Below are 19502 nucleotides of genomic sequence, written 5' to 3' on the forward strand. Positions count from 1 at the left end.
ATCAGCGAAAATTGTAGTAGAAAAGTACCTTTAGTAGTATATTAATAGTGATAATAAATTTGTAAGTGTCAACAGGTTTTGAGGGAAATAATTCATTTTCTACTAAATATTTCGTGAATGGATATAAAGTTATGTTCGTTTCGTCATTATTTCAGAATTTGTTTGAAGAATGCTATCTCATAATTTGTTCCAAAAACTTCCTATCTGAGCATAAGTTCAAAGCATTTTGACATAAGAGGGGGTTTAGGAAAAGCATTCTGCGATAAGGCGTTCTTCAACCAAATTCTGATATAGGGCGTTTTCGTGACAAATCCTGAAATGTGAAATTTTTGAAAAGTATTTTTAGATAGGAAGATTTTGAATTGGCAGCCGGCATGGGGTGATACTGAACTGACAAAAAAATTCAAGAAAATGGCTTATTCTCTTGAAACTTTATATTCCGGCCTTGACTTTGGTTGTTGTTGTTGTAGCAGTGGCAGTGTGGCAGACTTTGGTGGAAGAGTTAAGCTTTTGTGCGGCCCTGCCACACACGACTCCACAATTTCTTAAATGAAGACGAATGTTCGGAACATACGGAATAAATAAGTTAACATGCTCAATGAGTACATTTCGTTATGGCATCTCCATTATTTACTAATACCATTTTTACATGAATCGATTTACCAGTCGAATTTTTGGCGTTGAACAATGAATTTTAAATTGGTTTAGGTTTCGTATGTTCATAGCTATACAATTAAACTTATTCTGCAGTTTTTCAGTCTACTTTAACTGAAGTTTAAGCTGAGCTTAACCGGCCGATTTGGCCGGATTAAACTCTAGTTAATCTATCAGTTATTTACGTTCGTTAGAAATAGCGTCGAATATACCCAACAAGCATTTGGGCTTGAGTACCATTAGAGCTCACAAATCACCTACCCAGACCAAAGAGGATAAATACAATAAGAGCCGTCACTCGTTATTTTTTTGGCATTTACTCGATGTATGCTGAGAGGTAGTCGCTACTTTTTTTTTGGGCGGGATGTTTATAAATGTCTTCTATACATTTTCGTGGGGTATTTGTGTTTACTTTTCGACTGCATTTAATTAATTAATTTAATTCTCTTTCCAAAAATCACAGTTGCACAAGGGGCCTACACGGCATGGATAAATGGGAGACAATTAAAAATGTCCCTCTCAGAAAACATTCGGCATCAATTTTTTCAATTTCCAGCGAGATACTCGCCACAAAATAACGAGTCACGGTTCTTATTGTATTTATCCTCTTTGCCCAGACTGCGCATTCACGAGTTCAAAATTTCTTCGTTCTGCGCATTTACGTCACAGTTGACCCTTGAGCGGACAGCTGATATGATGTTCTATAGTTTTTCATTCAAAATACAAGAGCATGTTTTTGTATAAATTTCTGTTGTTTTAATCACTAATTTAATTGTTTAACTAAATTGTTTTTAGCCGTAAATGTATCGTTCTTATCGGTCAACTGTACTACAACAATGTCCCATCAACTATAATTTTAACATATCTAAACACTATTTGCCAAACGATTTGTGTATTTTTGGGCTTAATCGAAGCAGCGAGATAAGTGGAAAACCAGGAAAGTATTGGAATCCAGCTATAGTCGTAAAGCTATCGAAGAGGCTGCAAAAAATTCTGCCACAACTGCGCGTCCATTCACGGCGAAAGTATTTGGAGAAACGTAAAGAGGATAAAGTTGCCTGAATTAGAGGCAGACATTTTAGATGATGAATATTTATTTGATGATAAAATGTAAGTTCTAATAGAATTGTATATTTATTCAATCTATTTACTATACCATGTTACAGGCTATCCACACGAGAATCCGAGGAAAGGGAATATAAAAAAGTTGCCCTTTTCATCATACTATACGTTTGTGCAAACATTCAGTGAAGCATTAAGGAGCTTAATACAGGGTCATTATATACTTTTAGCCCTGTTGCAATCAGAACTGAATGCTGGGAATTTGGTGCTACATAAAATATTATTCTACGTCCGACCCACTCTAAATACAATGAAGTTTTGGGTGGTGCAGGTTCGGATATTTTAGAGAATGAGTTACATGGCGGTCAAGCTCTGACGCAACTCTTCAATAAAATCAGTGCTTTGAAAGGTGATGAGGAATCACAAAAGTTTGTCATACAATTGACGCAATTAGGAGCTGTACCTTATACGGAAATTTTACTGTCATTTGCGATCCCAATTAGAATTTTTGGTCGGAGTTATACGACGGGACATGATACGAAACATTTATTCTCTCTCAATTCGTTTCCAGGAATGGGTCTTGAAGTTCATTCGATTGTAAAGAAAAGTTCATTCGTTTCAAGAATGGGTCTTGAAGTTCATTCGATTGTAAACAAAAGTTCATTGGTTTCTCAGAACATCAGATGGCTATAGAGTTGCCTAAACTACCCAAAAAAAAACTCCAAGAAATCCGTTCCGTTTCATTATTTTCAAAAAAATCAGCAAGTAAGGTGATAAAAACTTATTAAAATTTATAAAAAAGGCAAAGTTTTGTTGAAATATTTTGTGGTCGATAAGTGAAAAAATATGAAATAATATATTTCGATTGCGTTGCTTTGCTTTGTTGCGCTGGCACCGCCATAAGATAATAATGAACGGCTAGCCCCTTTTTCACTTTGAGGCGACCAAAATGGTTATGTACATACATATGTATATCCCCATACAATAAAAAACGCAAAAAAATTATAAGAAATTACGAAATTAGATCACTTGGTGAAGTATCTGCGTTGTCGTCCGCAAAAGGCTGTTAATTATACATGTTGCGTTAACCTATACGTATACCTACAATTTATCTCAGCTGTCAAAAGTGGAATGTTGCAACGCTCCACAAAAACCTGGCCTTTATGCATCCATTTACATCAATGCGAAGACTAAGAAGCTGACCTTTTCTCCAATCGAAAGCTGCTATCAAAACCTGTTTCGTGTGCAGCCCTTCGATGAAAGGTGTTGTCACTGATAAATTTTCCACGGGTGAAAAATAGTTATTTTTTCTTCGGATTTTTAATCCTGACAAAAATTCGAGTTTTTTGATATTCTATTTGACAATCTTGAGTAAGTTTTCGGTGGAAATTATAAATTAAACCTTTACCATGTAAAATACCCCAAAGTTATTCTGAAATGCCCAAATTTGATTTTGAGCATGATGGTATCTATGGCCAATATTATAAAAAATGCACATTTTCACGCGCTCTCAGAGAGCGAGAAGTTTCATATCAGTGGTGTACCTAGCCTGTGGTATTACATACATATATGCTTAATATAAAGCAGGGCTCTTCATTTCAAAGCACAATTGTGCCCTCTCAAATCACACGCATATGAATCGCTCTGTCTTCATTAATTGAGTTAGTCGCCGCTTGGTACTTGGCGTAGCAACATCGGTGATGGGAATCGGCTGATCGGTATCAAAATATGTATGAATGTTATTGTTGTAGCGATAAGGTTGCTCCCCGAAGGCTTTGGGGAGTGTTATCGGTGTGATCGTCCTTTGCCGGATACAGATCCGGTAAGCTCCGGTAACACAGCACCATTAAGGTGCTAGCCCGACCATCTCGGGAACATTTATGTGGCCACATTAAACCTTCGGGCCTTCCCTCCCTCCCCACCCCCAAGTTCCATGGGGACCTGGTCTGACTCCCTAACCCGCTGGGAGGAATATGTATGAATAATTATGCGCGATACATATGCTTGATGTTAGCTCGTTGCTTGCTAGTAAGCACTGACGACCTGATACGAAACATTCATTCTCTCTCAATTCGTTTCCAGGAATGGGTCTTGAAGTTCATTCGATTGTAAACAAAAGTTCATTCGTTTCCAAGAATAGGTCTTGAACATCAGATGGCTATAGAGTTGCCTAAAATACGCCAAAAAAATTTTTTCAAGATATCCGTTCGGTTTTATTATTTTCAAATAAATCAGCAAGTAAGCTGATAAAAACTTATTAAAATTTATAAAAAAGGCAAAGTTTTGTAGAAATATTTTGTGGTAGATAAGTGAAAAAAATATGAAATAATATATTTCGATTGCGTTGCTTTGCTTTGTTGCTCTGGCACCACCATAAGATAAGAATGAACGGCTAGCCCCTTTTTTCAATTTGATGCGACCAAAACGCTTATGTACATATATCCACATACAAAAAAAAAACGCAAAAAATATATAAGAAATTACGAAATTAGATCACTTGGTGAAGTATCTGCGTTGTCGTCCGCAAAAGGCTGTTAATTAAACATTTTGCGTTATACGTATAACTACAATTTATCTCATCTGTCAGAAATGGAATGTCGCAACGTTCCACAAAAACATGTCTTTTATGCATCCATTTACACCAATGCGAAGACTAATACGCTGAATTTTTCACCAATCGAAAGTTGCTACCAAAACCCGTTTCGTGTGCAGCCCTTCGATGAAAGGTATTGTCACTGATAAATTTTCCACAGGTGAAAAAGAGTTATTTTTTTCTTCGGATTTGTAATTCTGACAAAAATTCGATTTTTTTGGTATCGCATTTGACAATCTTGAGTAAATTTTCGGTGAAAATCATAAATTAAACCTTTAGCATGTAAAATACATCAAAGTTTTTCTGAAATGCCCAAATTTGATTTTGAGCATGATGGCATCTATGGCCAATGTTATAAAAAATGCACATTTTCACGCGCTCTCAGGGAGCGAGAAGTTTCATATCATGTAATCAGTGCTGAACACTATTCAGCCGAATATTGGGAGAGAAGCGTTAAACAATATGTCGTGAACGTACCACATAAAAAAATACACATGAGTAAGACGCATCGTTTTTGGACCCTATAATATATCCATGATACAAATATTGACATTAACAGCCCAATTCTGATAGTTACCGGTAAAATAGTACCCAGAACATTATGTATCCGAAAATCGTTACCAGTTCTTTCTTTTTGCGATTCTGGCCAAAGTGGTAACACTGTCATCACCGAAAAACACACCAGTGTGCGTGGTGAAATTTAAAAGTTCGTTTTCTTCGCTTTACCCATGGCGGAACAAGGTGGCAGCATGGGACATCTGAATATAAACTTTTTTTATATGATTAGATACACCAACTTCCGGCGCAGTACGATTTTGACATTTGTTCATCGAATTTACAAAAACAAAGTACATGGAATTTGTATTTATGTTTGTAGGTATGTCACCATGCTGCAGAGCTGTAAAACTGTGCAATCATTTGAAATTTTAAATCATTGATTTAAGAATGCTTTCTCTTCATTCATTCATTCCTTGTTAAGGAATGTGGCTTAAAATTTAAACCATTCTTCATTCCGTAGTGGAAAAAAGAATGCACTCCTGAACTCATTCGAAGAAAGAATGAAGTAATTGAATGAAACACAAACATTTTTAACACAGAATAAGCATTCAAATGAATGCAGCCTTTGCTGAGTGTGCACACACTTTTCTAATACCAATCAATTATGAAAAATGTCGTACATGCACAAAACCCGCTCAGATATCACATGGTTGCATTTAATTAAAACCACTTCAAAATATCTACACAAAAATTTTATTATTGTCCGTATTTACCAGTTTTTCGATATTTAAATGGTAATAAAGCACAAGGAAGTTAAATGGAAAATAAAAAAGCAAATGACAAAGATATCAACATTCCTGTTCCCAAAATTGTCATCGTTCTAAATAAGTGTTGCCAATGTGGCATATAAAAGGCTTGCATGAAAAAGTACTAATCTACATTTGGACGTCCTCAATTGTTGATTAAATAATTGTAAGTTATATATTGTAACGAATTTACTGAAATTCCACTTCTTCCAAATCTTCTACTAACGTTGGAATCACTAAACTGTTGAATAAATAACTCCACTATTCAATAATGCAAAATGGCCTTTATTAAAGCACTTCACTTATACTTCGCAACTGATAGCTTGCTTAAATCAAACTGATTGCTGATTGCTCCGATTGCGCTCTTTTATACTTTTCGATTTCCTCGTTCCATACTTCTAGGCGTTTCCAGAATTTTCTTAGTTACTGCTATAAAATTATAACTACAGTTTCACGTGTATAGCTTCTCATATGCGCGTGTATATGTGAGTGACACTTCCGCAGATAATTGCCTACTTTTGGGAGCATCTCAGATAAGATATATGCATGTGTTTGTGCGTCTCTTCTCCGCTGCGTGTACGTACCTATGTGTAGACATAATGATTGATTAGTTTATGTAGATACAAGTGACTGCCTGCTTTATTGTTGTTGTGGCTTCATTTACTTAGCATCAGACTAGAGATGTGAGTATCACTTCGTGTCACTAATATTCGTCACAATATTAAATATAAAAGCTCTTAAGTTCCTTCATATATGTATTCTTCCTAGCGGTTTATGGTCAAATACTGTAGGTATATTGGTTTGTGAGTTGTTATGGAATCGCATCTTCAGTGGATAAGCAAGGAAGGCAGTCGGCATGATGTAGTGGTGCACAGGGGCTAGTCATGCCGGCTTGGGTTGGGTTCTTGCCAACCTTGCTGTCCTGCGCCATAAACAGAAAAAAGTTCCTATCATGCCTTTAAAAAAAACTGACAAAAAAGCGCAGAGACGACTCAAAACGCTTGAAATTCAAATTAAAACGACATCGGGTCGAACCGGATGCCACGGACAGACCGTTAACCATTCAAAATTTAAAATTCAAAAAAAAATAAATCTAACGCAAAAAAAATTACCGAACCGGTTACTAACGCTGAAATTAAAAAAAAAAAAACGCTGAAAAATTAAAATAAAAAAGAAAAGGGCGGAATATAACTTGGGGGCGCCGCGGGTGTTGTTGCGACGCCCGGTGCATAGCTCACCCTCAAAACCATGGCCACCGACGCACCTAGATTTTCGGTGGCCCCTTACCTGTATTACCCTATGCCTTCTAAATGAATAAGGAAGTCAGCATTCCCATTATTACTATATTGTAACGAATTTGCTGCAAATCCTCTTATTACAATCCTCTGCTAAGTTCATATCGCTAAACTGTTGAATAAAGAACTCCAATATTGAATAATTGAAAAATGGCCTTTATTAAATTACTTCACAATAACACTTATACTTTGCAACGAATAGCAAGCTTAATAACCAAACTGATTGATAGCTCAAATGAAACTCTATTGGCCGCCAGATCGCGTGCTTAATCAAACTGATTGATAGCTCAACTCAAACTGAATTACAGCGCATCTACATCTGTCGCCTTTTATACTCTTTGGTTTCCTCGTTCGCATTTTTCTAGAATCTACTAGCATTGTCCATGAGCTCTCAAACTTCTCAGCTATAACTAAAATTGTACAATTTTATACATATTTTAGGCCCTTCCAGAATCTACTAGTCCAGTAGCTCTCAAACTTCTCAGATATATGCATGTGTTAGTGCATTGACTCTCCGCTGCTCGTATGCGTACATGGTACATATATGTAGACGCAGTTATTGTTTCGTTTATGTAGATACATAATGATTGAATTATTGATGTGCATTCACGTCACTGCTTAGCATCGGCTTAGAGACGATAGCATCGCTCAGTGCTGCTAACATTCGTTACACTGCCCTCCACCTAAGTCTGATCGTCCCGATCAGACAAATCTCTCGATCTAAACGCTGCTAGCATCGCCAAATGTACCACTCTTCTACTCCGTGGTTTCTCAATGCTTTGTATGCGGTAGATGGTATCACTGATCTTCTTCACAACCTTGTACGGGCCTTCCAAACTGCACCGAAATTTGGATGGAACACCTCTCCGCCGGTGAGCGTTGTATAACAGTACCAAATCTCCCTCCCGGGAACCTTCCGAATTATTTTCCTTGCCGTACCTGTGTTTCATCTTACTACTCATTATCCTGGATCGTTCCCTCGCACTCTGTTGCTCGGCCAATGAAGAACTACTTGGCAGAGCTTGCGCTGGACGGATTTGCTTTGCATAATCAGTATCGTTCCGACGCTTCACAACAGTAGTGTGCCTTGGCTTGAAACCACCCTTGCATTCTTTCTTCGTTTTAGCACGTCCGTTAGGGCTTTTCAATGCCAGTGTTCCTCTCACAGGTACCTTTGGTTTTGATTTGTTTGGCCCATTTGTTCCATCAACCTTTACCTTTGAATTTCGTGGCCTTCGTCGAGTCTTCTCCACCAGTACCCGATTACTGCTGAACCCTTTTTCCAAACTAAAGTTAAGTGGCACATCTTGGTTCTCATAACGCATCACCCTTCTCTGCATATCGATCTTGATGTCATGGTCAACCAAGAAATCCACTCCCAATATAACTTCATCAACAATCTCCGCCACAACAAATTTGTGTAGAAGCATGACCTTCCCAATCAATACTTCACATATCACTTCTCCCTGAACTTGGTTATACTCGCCAGTGACCGTACGCAACTTTGCTCTGGGTAACGGTTTTACTCTCCTGTTGACCAAGTCAGATCCGATCAAGGAATGAGATGCGCCCGTATCTACAGTCAGTATTCGTTCTTTGCCATCCACATTCCCTCTGGCGGTAAGACTGCTCGATTTTCTACCAATTTGCAACACAGATATCACAGGGCATTCAATAGCTGGATCTAGCTCTCGATCTCTACCTCTTACTCGCTCTTGCTCGTCTCCTCCAGCTTTGCGTTTACGGCCACCCACATTGTTGGAACTATTAGGACCAAGATCGCAATGACGTGCAATGTGACCGGACTTCCCACATTTGAAGCATTTGATAACTTTTTCACTCAGCTTTTGCGATCCTTTCAGCGCCTCCAATATTGCGTCTACCCAATCTGGCCTTTCTACTTCCACACGGCGTGCTTTGAAAACTGGCTTACTCAATAGCGACGCTGTTTCTTGAGTCAGTGAATAGGATACCGTTTCTGCGAATGTGGGTTTTGGGTTTGCATATGTCGCTCGCTTCGTTTCTACGTCCCGTATGCCATTTATAAAACTCTGGATTTTTACCCTTTCAGTGTATTCCACGGGTGCGTCCGCATTTGCAAGATGAGCCAATCTTTCAATATCTGAAGCAAACTCCTGCAATGTCTCATTTGCTTTTTGGTAGCGGTTTTGCAACTCAATTTGGAATATCTGTTTCCTATGCTCGCTTCCGTAACGTCTCTCTAAAGCGCTCATCAATGTTTCGTAGTGGTTCCGCTCGTATTCTGGGATGGTCTGTAAGATTTCCGCGGCAGGCCCTTTCAGTGCCACGAACAGAGCTGCAACTTTTTCTTCAGCATTCCATTGGTTCACTGCTGCGGTCTTCTCAAACTGTAGCTTAAAGACCTGAAAAGGAACAGAAACGTCAAAGGATGGTGTCTTTACCTTTGGATTACTCGCTGAAACAGCTGGGCGATTTAGTTGTAACTGCTCCATACGACCTTTTAAATAATCTACTTCTGCCTGAAATTGAGCCATTTTTGCATCCTGCGCTTCCAGTTTTGATGATACCTGTTCCAAAATTTCTGCCGACATTTCAGATATACGTGCCTCTTGCGCTTCCAATTGAGATGCCATATATGTCTTTTGGTCTTCCAGTTGAGATGACACTTGCGACGTCATTTCTGAAATACGTGCCTCCTGTGATTCCAGTTGGGATGCCATATATGTCTTCTGTTCTTCGAGCTGTGTTTACATCTTGGATGTTATCTGTGTCGACTGCGATTCCAGCTGAGATGACATTTGAGATGCTATTTCTGTCTTTTGCGATTCCAGTTGGGATGCCAATTGTGATGACATGTTGGTAGATATTTGTGATAACATTTCGGACATTTATGCCGATATTGCAGCCAACATCATGTTCAGGTCTGTGTTCGCCATTGTCTGCGGTGTTTCATTTTTCTCTTCAATTTTTGCTGTTGTCTCGTCCTCATCAGGATAAAAGACATACTCGTCCACATCAATTTCTTCTGCTTCCATTGCCTCTCGTAGCCGTGCCTGAAGTTCGAGTTTAACGCCGCTTGTATTCAATCCACGGCTCTCCAACTCCTTCTTTAGTTGCTGGATCTTCAATTCACTGAACTTTGCCATGTTCTTGTTGTCCTCTGGAATTTATTCAACAATTCCTCTTTTGACACCAATTGTAACGAATTTGCTGCAAATCCTCTTATTTGCAACCCTCTGCTAAGTTCGTATCGCTAAACTGTTGAATAAAGAACTCCAATATTGAATAATTGAAAAATGGCCTTTATTAAATTACTTCACAATAACACTTATACTTTGCAACGAATAGCAAGCTTAATAACCAAACTGATTGATAGCTCAAATGAAACTCTACTATTGGCCGCCAGATCGCGTGCTTAATCAAACTGATTGATAGCTCAACTCAAACTGAATTACAGCGCCTCTACATCTGTCGCCTTTTATACTCTTTGGTTACCTCGTTCGCATTTTTCTAGAATCTATTAGCATTGTCCATGAGCTCTCAAACTTCTCAGCTATAACTAAAATTGCACAATTTTATACATCTTTTAGGCTAGTCCAGTAGCTCTCAAACTTCTCAGATATATGCATGTGTTAGTGCATTGACTCTCCGCTGCTCGTATACGTACATGGTACATATATATAGACGCAGTTATTGTTTCGTTTATGTAGATACATAATGATTGAATTATTGATGTGCATTCACGTCACTGCTTAGCATCGGCTTAGAGACGATAGCATCGCTCAGTGCTGCTAACATTCGTTACAATATTTTATTTACAACTCACTATAAAAAAAATCCAAGGTTACAAAACTTAGGGTACGACTTAATACCTAGCAATAATCAATTAGGAGGCATATTAAGCTATCTTATGGTATTTTAGTTTAATTTACCTTTGATTAGTATTTGTGTTTTGTATTTATTAAATTCTTCCTAACACAACAATTTGGCAAAAGTAGTTTACATTAATAGTCAGAACCGTGACAGAGAACAAGGTGAAAATTCAAAAATAGTTTAATACGTAGATAACCAACAGATAATTGGTAAGCCAAGACATAAGGGTTTTATTATGGTTATTTATAGTCTTAGTTATCCCATTATATTGTGTTTTACTATCTATTCTGTGATTTTTGGGTATATTTGGTTTAATTTTATTGTTCTTTGTGGTATGTTATATTATCTTAGTTTTATTTAATTTAATTTCATTTTATTCCCTTTTGATTTAATCTAATTTTGTTTTATGTTATTTTATTTTATCTTATATTATTCGCCTCTAAAAATAATGTGTCTGAACATATATAACTAATTTATTTTGATTGTAATATATAGTGGTATCTGTGTCTGGAAGTTCAGAAACTGTCTTTAAATTGGCTACTTTTCCTATTATGTATAATATGGTTTGCATGTCTATGAACATATTGTAACGAATTTTTATTTGCAAATCCTCTTATTTGCAATCCTCTGCTAAGTTCGAATCACTAAACTGTTGAATAAATAACTCCAATATTGAATGATGGAAAAATGGCCTTTATTAAGTACTTCACAATAACACTCAAACTGTGCAACGAATAGCTTAATAACCAAACTGATATCTTAAAGGAAACTGACTTTCAAAATAATAGTGCTATTGCTCGCTAGATATCGTCTTACTCGTAACTGCTTGACAATTCAAATCAAACTGAATTACTTCTTACTCGCTGGCGCCGCTTTTATAGTTTACGCTGCATACTTCTAGGCTCTTCGATTTCCAGAAGTTACTAGTTGTTTCGGCTACAAAATCGCCAGCCACAACTACGTGCACAAATTATTGCTCTCTCTTGTGACAACTCAGATAAGGTATATGCATGTGTTTGTAGTTTACAGTCTCCCGCACACACATAAGCGTATAAGTAAATTCATCGGTGTGTGACATCTCATCTCTTGCTGCCTTGTATGTAAATGTTGCTCGTCGGAATGTGTACATATGTGTAGACGCAATTATTTATTCGTTTATGTAGATACATAATGATTGAATTATTGATGTGCATTCACGTCACTGCTTAGATCGGCTTAGAGCTGGCAGCACTCCTTAGTTTTGCTAATATTCGTAACACTGCCCTCCACCTAAGTCTGATCGTCCCGATCAGACAAATCTCTCGATCTAAACGCTGCTAGCATCGCCAAATGTACCACTCTTCTACTCCGTGGTTTCTCAATGCTTTGTATGCGGTAGATGGTATCACTGAGCTTCTTCACAATCTTGTACGGGCCTTCCCAACTGCACCGAAATTGGGCTGGGACACCTTTCCGCCGGTGAGGGTTGTTTAACAGTACCAAATCTCCATTCCGGAAACCTTCCGAATTATTTTCCCTGTCGTACCTGTGTTCCATCTTACTACTCATTATTCTGGATCGTTCTCTCGCACTCTGTTGCTTGGCCAATGAAGAACTACTTTGTAGAGCTTGTTCTTGACGGATTGGCTTCACATACTCAGTATCGTTCCGACGTTTCCCAACAAAAGTGCGCGCTGGCTTGAAATCATCCTTGCATTCTTTCTGAAAAATTCTTTCAGTGAATTTAGTGCGTCCATTAGGGTTTGTTGATGCCGGTCTTTTCCTCGCAGGTACTTTTAATTTCGCTTTATTTGGCACATTCGATCCATCAACCTTTGCTCGATCTACTTTCCTTGACTTTCGTGGTCTCTGTCGAATCTCCTCGACCAGCACTCGCTTACTGCTGAACCCTTTTTCCAAACTGAAGTTAAGTGGCACATCTTGGTTCTCATAATGCATCACCTTTCTCTGCATATCGATCTTGATGTCATGGTCAACCAAGAAATCCACTCCCAATATAACTTCATCAACGATCTCCGCCACAACGAATTTGTGTAGAACCATGACCTTCCCAATTAGGACTTCACATATTACTTCTCCCTGAACTTGGTTATATTCGCCTGTGACCGTACGCAACCTCGCTCCAGGTAATGACTTTATTCCCCTGTAGACCAAATCAGATCGAATCAAGGAATGAGATGCCCCCGTATCTACAGTCAGTACACGCTCTTTACCATCCACATTCCCTCTGATGGTAAGACTGCTTGATTTCCTTCCAATCTGCGACACAGATATCGCAGGACTTTCAACAGCCGGGGCAAGTTTTCGTTCTTTACTTTCGACACGCTCTTGCTCATTTCCGCCAGCTTTGCGTTTACGGCCACCCACATTGTTGGAACTATTAGGACCAAGATCGCAATGACGTGCAATGTGACCTGGGTTGCCGCACTTGAAACATTTAATAACTCCGGCATTCTTCTGTTGAGATCCCCTTAGTGCTTCCAAAATTGTGTCTACCCACTCCGGCCTTTCTACTTCCACACGATGAGCTTTGTATGCTGGTTTACTCAATAATGAGGCAGTTTCCTGAGTCAATGCATGTGATACCGTTTCAGCAAATGTCAGTTTTGGGTTCGCGTATGTAGCTCGCTTCGTTTCCACGTCTCGTATGCCATTTATAAAACTCTGGATTTTTACCCTCTCGGTGTATTCCACGGGTGCGTCCGCATTTGCGAGATGAGCCAATCTTTCAATATCTGAAGCAAACTCCTGCAATGTTTCATTTGCTTTTTGGTAGCGGTTTTGCAACTCAATTTGGAATATCTGTTTCCTATGCTCGCTTCCATAACGTCGTTCTACAGCAGCCATCAATGCTTCATAATTGTTCCGCTCTCCTTCGGGAATCGTCTGTAGAATTTCGGCAGCTGGTCCTTTCAATGCTACGAAGAGTGCGGCAACTTTATCTTCCACATTCCAGTTGTTCACTGCTGCGGTCTTCTCAAACTGTAACTTAAAGACCTGGAAAGGAACAGAACCGTCAAAGGATGGTGTTTTTACCTTTGGATTACTCGCTGAAACTGCTGGACGATTTAATTGTAACTGCTGAATCCGATCTTTCAAAGCATCCATCTCAGCTTCCATTTTATCTTGTCGTTCACTAAAACCCTCCAACTGCGATGATATGCGATCCTCTTGCGCTTTCAACTGCTGAGCCAACTGAGATATCATATATGTCTTCTGTTCTTCCAGTTGCGATGCCATATATGCCTTCTGTTCTTCCAGTTGAGATGACATTTGCGACGACATTTCTGAAATACGCGTTTCTTGTGCTTCCATTTGTGATGACATATACGTTTTCTGTTCTTCTAGTTGAGATGACAGTTGAGATGTTATATCTGTCTTTTGCGATTCCAGTTGAGAAGCCACTGTCGATGTTTGAGCAGATATTGCAGCCAAAATCATGTTCAAGTCTGTGCTGGTAACCGTCTGCGATGTTTCGTTTTTCTCTTCAATTTTTGTTGTCTCCTCGCCATCAAGGTGAAAGACATACTCTTCCACATCAATTCCTTCTGCTTCCATTGCCTCTCGTAGCCGTGCCTGAAGTTCGAGTTTAACGCCGCTTGTATTCAATCCACGGCTCTCCAACTCCTTCTTCAGTTGCTGGATCTTTAATTCACTGAACTTTGCCATGTCCAAGTTGTATTCCCAATCTTCGGAATTTATTCAACAATTCCTCTTCTGACACCAATTGTAACGAATTTTTATTTGCAAATCCTCTTATTTGCAATCCTCTGCTAAGTTCGAATCACTAAACTGTTGAATAAATAACTCCAATATTGAATGATGGAAAAATGGCCTTTATTAAGTACTTCACAATAACACTCAAACTGTGCAACGAATAGCTTAATAACCAAACTGATATCTTAAAGGAAACTGACTTTCAAAATAATAGTGCTATTGCTCGCTAGATATCGTCTTACTCGTAACTGCTTGACAATTCAAATCAAACTGAATTACTTCTTACTCGCTGGCGCCGCTTTTATAGTTTACGCTGCATACTTCTAGGCTCTTCGATTTCCAGAAGTTACTAGTTGTTTCGGCTACAAAATCGCCAGCCACAACTACGTGCACAAATTATTGCTCTCTCTTGTGACAACTCAGATAAGGTATATGCATGTGTTTGTAGTTTACAGTCTCCCGCACACACATAAGCGTATAAGTAAATTCATCGGTGTGTGACATCTCATCTCTTGCTGCCTTGTATGTAAATGTTGCTCGTCGGAATGTGTACATATGTGTAGACGCAATTATTTATTCGTTTATGTAGATACATAATGATTGAATTATTGATGTGCATTCACGTCACTGCTTAGATCGGCTTAGAGCTGGCAGCACTCCTTAGTTTTGCTAATATTCGTAACAATATGCACTTTTATGTATGTAATTTCATGTATGTATGCATATCCGTATATATGCGAACAACGCAAGTGTTATAGATTTTAAGCTTATTAACGCTTCTTACGTTTCTCAAAAACATGTAAGTACTCTTTTTATTCTTAATTTACGTTTGAAGTTCGTATGTATTTACGTACTAATAGGCTTATCATGCTTCAGCTTTTGACATTAATTCTTTAACTATTTTAACCTTAGTTTAAAATTGAATAATCCGAGATTTAAAATTGGGTATGCCGTAATTATTTACGCTTCTAAAAGGACCCTAGTTCACTCCTTTAAATTTTATACATGAAAAATCTTAAATGGAATTCATACCCACCCAGCGTCTGGATGACGAATTTACTTCCGTATCAATACGCTTTGATTAATTCTTGCGACTAAATACCGATTTTGGTTAAACAATTGAACCAACTATTCATTGAAAGTCCGATTGTCTTCCTATGCTCACACTTCTCAATAAATGAATTCAAAAAAAAAAAATTATGGCTATACCAAAAATATGTTTAGACCTAAAGAAATGTGGATGATGTTCCTAGACTACGAGGTCCGATAGCATTTATGTCGACACGTCTTCAAAAAAAAAGAAAAAAGTTACAGTGTATGAAACCGTGGTACGGAAGCTCCGATGTGGTTGAACCGCTGGTAATTTAAGCTCGATATGTTCCGGCGTCAACATCCTACATGGGTTACGCTTGTTAAAACATCCCACTACCATTATTTAAGATGATGACCATAGATAATGTTGGATGTTGTAGTCGTGTGTGAACCTATATGATTGATAATTGTTGTTAAATACGATAAAGAAAACTTTGAAAGCTAATAAAATGTCATATCAAATATGATGATAAAACGAATAAAGGGGAAAAGAAAATGTGGCTTGCAACAGATTAGTCAAGAATAATTCCATCCAGAATACACCCTTCTCCCGACGATACATTGAGTTTCGAATTTTAGCGTTTTATAGCAACTTTCCGATACACTTCCAAAATGATGGCTGGGTATAACTACAAGAAATCCCCCCCCCCTCCCCCACCCCCCTTTACATCTCATGTATATACATACTCTTAAGCATAATTTAGATAGTATTATCTACTGAATCTAACATAAGTTATCAAATTTAAAGGTAGGTAAAAAAATTTGTTTTCCGTATCCGGAACGAACTCACCGCTTTCGTGCTGGTCTTGGTGTCACGGCTGGGTCTGCTGGTTGCTGTTGCCCCAGTGGCTGTTACGGCCGGCCTATATGCGTCGGCCCTGCTGGTTATTGTGGTCACAGTCGATGTTATAGCAGCCTATATGGGTCGGCCCCGCTGATGGTTGCACCCGGTGTTCCACGCAATGGTGGTGTTAACGCGCGGTTGGTGGTGGTTGCGCTCTAGGGTGGTGAGTGCAGCAGTATGGGTATCTTAAGGAGCCCCCTTTTTTTTTTTTGTTTATGCTCAATTTCTGTCGTGATCGATACGACGTCTTGCTGGTATGGGTATCAATGTGGAACACCTATCATTTTCCCCACCGCTGTTTAGGTGTTATACACTGACTACAGAAGTGCTCATATATGTATTCATAGGTTAACAAAGATACTGTATGCCGTGTAGAGGGCGCAAAGTGAGCGCAGTTCACAGGGATTACCTACATCCGTATACACTCAATCGTGAAAGTGGTACCTCAACACGATTGGACAAACATTTATGCCAATTGCCGATTAAACTTTTCTCCGGACCATTCCAAGCATATACAAAGTGGTTGATTTTTAATTTTCTCGCGGTCGTGTTACTTTTTGGCGACTTCGGTTTGCTGTGGTCTTCTTATGACTGATTCTCAACTTTTCCTGCGTCGGAATGGGACTGCGCAATACACGTTGTTTAGCGTAAAAAGACCAAAACCGCAGCAGTACCAAGCCGGTTCACTAATAACTTAGTGATTGTTTGTTTTCGTTAATTTGGCTCATAAAATCTGCTGCTAGCACCCAATTAGTTAATTCTTATACGAAAAGGGAATCGTGAATATAATAAAATCACAAAAATTGCCCATACATCTGAATACACTTCAGACCAAATTATATTCCTTCAGATTTGATTGAAGGATTGTATCCTTAACAGCTGCAAACACGAATCTAATATTTTCAGTGTCCGTAGCACATGTGAAATGAGAATATATGATTTTGTCGGCAGGAATGTTTTATTTCTTCCTTGCCGCGATTTTCATCTGCCTGCCGGCTCTGTCAATTTTTTCCTTCTTTTTTCCGGAAACAGCGTGTTTTTTCGTAGAGATCATCGCTTTCGCGGCCGTGGCGACCTCTAGTGTCCATTTTCGATTAAAATTGCCCTGGGTCCTTTTCTTTGCCATCACTAGCCACTAGGTGGGTTCCCAAGCGGACCATAACAGAATTTACAAATTGCAATAGCAATATACTATTTTGCTCTAAAAATGAAAGAAAAATATTCTTCTAAACACAATAGTTTGTAATTACAGTCATTTAAAGTATAGCTAGTTGTAGCTTTTTTGATAGCAAAGAAAATTAACTTTGAATACAAATCTGCTCAAGTAAGATAGAATTCAACCTACAAATGCCATGCAAATAGGCAGAGAGACTAATGGTCCTTCTCAATTACTCGGGTCCTATATTTATATTCCGTCAAATACTGTCAAAACATCAGCTGTAAAAAACTGTAGTCCGATGGAGCCAGTCAATCTCTTTGTGGGGAGGAAAATCAATAACCTCTGAACAGTTTCTCCCAATGAAACATTTTTTTTTGTGGCACATATGAAGGAAACTGGGAAGGTGACTCTGGTGAATAGAAAAACCCTGAATCGCTGTAGGACGATGCCATGGAATTAGACATATATTTATCGAAATTCTCGGAATTAGGAAGCTCCAACGAAATCGCCGATAGACCTATGTACTTTGATGTATTTAAATTTAAATGACTTAAACTCAAGTATCTGTTTTTGTTATATCGACAAAAAATATTCACAATTTACTCCATTTGGTCAATGCACAATGTGTTCATTTACGAAATACATTTTACTACAATAGCAAAATAAGTAGGACATATAGAACCATTTTAACATATACCAAGAAAGCAATAGATCAATAGATTGTCTTTGCGAAGTTTAAGAAAAACTGAAAAGAAGGACACATTTACTAACATATTGTGATGATTTAAGGTAACTGCAGTTTCACCGTGTGATTCGCGGTTCCAATCTCGGTGAAACCTTTGATAACATTCGAAATTTAGTGATGATGATTAAGCATATATGACACTATTTTTGATTCGATTCCAAGCTAAAAAAACTGACGAAATTTTATCGGAACTTCAAAACACAACAACAATTTCTATCATGAAAAAGTAAGACCACTATTCACCCAAAATTAGTGAGTTTGACATGCTTTTGTTAATGTTTTACATTTTATTTTTACATTAACACTTTTAACAATATAAACAATGCAAATAACAAGCGAAAATTATTTCGGTCTCTAATGGTTCACTTTTTTCACAAGAAAGTTGATTTTAATTGTGTATTTATGCACCAAATTTTCAAACTAAAAACAAAATTTTCATGTGTCAGAAAAAAATAAAGAAAAAACGGCCGAATGTCAAAAAAACCTATCGAAATAAAAAATTTCTCCTTTGTTTTTAATGAACTACATTGTATTTTCCTTGTATTTCGTTAGTTTTTTGAAATATAGTTTAAACACTTACACCAGTACTGAAGCCGTATTAGGAGGGAGTGCGACAAAAAATTGAAGATAAAATACAAGAAAAAATACACGAAAATAAAGTAGTATCATATAGGTATTATATGGCGGTTTTTGAAATGTTAAAATCGCAGTATGCCAGTAAATGTTTCTTCTTTTTCGAAAATAATGATTGTATATTCAATAATTATAAGCCGGTGTTAAGCTCATGACTTCCTAAAAAATTAAACTACTTGAATAATTAGAAGGCGCTATTATTTCTATTGATAAATTTTACGCATTTGTTGCACACATCTCCTAAATTGATTTAACATATCTGATAGCAATCCTGCAAAAATCGTGTGACCAAAAACGCGCACAGCCACACGAATTTTTGAGAGGGGTGACGATTTGGAATGAAAAATTCTGCAAATGAAATAGCCTGTTGACAATTTTAGCTTTCCCACAATGTATCGTGCTCTCTTGCACCTACTATATTCATAGGTATTATGAAATATATCATTTTTGCGTGCAAAAAAATTTTCTGCGAGTCCGCCAAATTCCGCGAATTGAGCTGCATACCTCTGCCAATTTGGGAGCATTAAATATTAATAATATATACAATTT

Source organism: Eurosta solidaginis, chromosome 4 (assembly GCF_040869045.1).
Source record: "Eurosta solidaginis isolate ZX-2024a chromosome 4, ASM4086904v1, whole genome shotgun sequence".
Lineage (NCBI taxonomy): Eukaryota > Metazoa > Arthropoda > Insecta > Diptera > Tephritidae > Eurosta > Eurosta solidaginis.